Source organism: Mus pahari, chromosome 1 (assembly GCF_900095145.1).
Source record: "Mus pahari chromosome 1, PAHARI_EIJ_v1.1, whole genome shotgun sequence".
In the NCBI taxonomy this organism is placed as follows: Eukaryota; Metazoa; Chordata; class Mammalia; order Rodentia; family Muridae; genus Mus; species Mus pahari.
The window spans coordinates 87,988,599-87,990,522 of record NC_034590.1 but is presented as its reverse complement, the minus strand read 5'-3'; positions in this window follow the sequence as shown (position 1 = coordinate 87,990,522).

The window sequence follows — 1,924 nt, the reverse complement described above, 5'->3', positions numbered from 1 at the left end:
CATCTTAGTATGTCGTTTCTGTCTGATGATAGCCGACTTCCACAGACACTGACAGAAACACACCCCTCTCCAGCCTCCACAGTTCACTGGTTCAAGCACAAAAGGTACAAAACAGCCCATTCTGCCCCACCCTTCCCCACTTCTTGTTTGTCTCTCTGCATCCCTGTGGTCCACCATCTGCAAGCCTTTTGGAATCGACCTTTGTGTAAGGAAGGGAATAGAAATAATTAACACTTGGTTCAACTGTAGCCTGTGCTTTCCAAGCTGCTTTGGGGGAGATGGAGCATGAGGTAAACAAAAGCCTATGCTGTTCACAATCACCAAAGAGTAGGGTCAGCTCAAATGTCTGCTGAAGACAGCAATGAATAAGCAAATTGTGAGGCCTGTCCGTGTGTGTGTGTGTGTGTGTGTGTGTGTGTGTGTGTGTCAACCTGACAGCTCAGAGGCAGGCTCCAGGCACACCTGTGAGAGCCTCTGGGAATTGTCTGTGGGAACTGTCTTAAGTTGGCTGATGTGGGTAGACTTCTTTATTGTGATGGAGACCGTTCCCTGAGTGGAGATCCTGGACTGTAGAAAAATAGAGCAAGCCAAGCGCAAGCATGCGTACACTGACTAGTTCCTTGCTTTCTGCCTCCAACTGTGGATATAAAGAACCAGCTGCTTCAGGCTCCTGACACCTTTCATCCCTAAAATTATGGACTGGCCATGGACAGGAAACCTTTCTCCTTTCAGGTGTTTTTGTAGGAGTTATCAGAGTTACAAAACAAAACTAAAAAAGGGAATATTGTTTCGCTGCAAAAAGAATATAAAGTGGGGGCTAGAGAGATGGCTCAGAGGTTAAGAGTACTGACTGCTCTTCCAGAGGTCCTGAGTTCAATTCCCAGCAACAACATGGTGGCTCACAACCATCTGTAATGGGATCTGATGCCCTCTTCTGGTGTGTCTGAAAACAGCAATGGTGTACCCATACAATATATATATTGTCCTTCCTAAGCTTTATAGAAGTTTGAAAATGTTTATAATAAAACAGTAAGATAAGATGGGTTGATCCCTCCCTGAATTTTTTTTCCTTATGAAATTCAAAACAGAAACCAAACTGAACTGCTGGATGGGAAGGAAGACGAACGGTAAAGCACAGGCTCATTGTAAAGGGCCTTGAGACTGTTCTTCGTAAAAGCATAATGACGTAATGACGCATGCAGAGCGTGCATCCGTGAAACCCACAGGATGTGTAGACCAAGAGCACCCTGGATGCACACTACAAACGTCAGTGAGTGACAGCAATGAGCTGATGTCAAGTCCACCAGGTGTCTCTCTCGGCTAGACTGGGGGGAGTTCAGAGGGAGGGGTGAGCCCACCTGGGAAGCCCCTGTAGTTTCTGTTCCGTTTTCCTGTAAACTTGCTGCTGCTCTTATAAAATCGCTTTCTAAAGTCTATTTAAAAATCTAGTGTATAGTATAGTGGTTCACACTTTAAACCCCAGGATGTGGGCGGTGTCGGTAGGCAGATCCCTGTGAGTAGGAGGCCAGCCGGGTCTACAGAGCAAGTTCTGGGACAGCCAAGGCTACACAGAGAAACCCTGTCTCAGAAAACCTGAAGGAAAGAAATTAGTTTATTTTATGTGTGTTTGTGTTTTGCCTGCGTGTATGTATTTGCATTACTTTTATGCAATGCCTGGGAAGGAGGAGAAGCCATTGAACCCTGACAATAGAATTACAAATGGTTGTGAGACACTGCGCAAGCCAGGAGCAAGGCAAGCCTGGGTCCTCTGCAAGAGCAGTAAGTGTTCTGAGACAGCTCTAGTTATACATATATATATATATATATATATATATATATATATATATATGTGTGTGTGTGTGTGTGTGTGTGTGTGTGTGTGTGTGTATATATAGCTTTCTCTCTTACCTTTGGGTTGAATCAT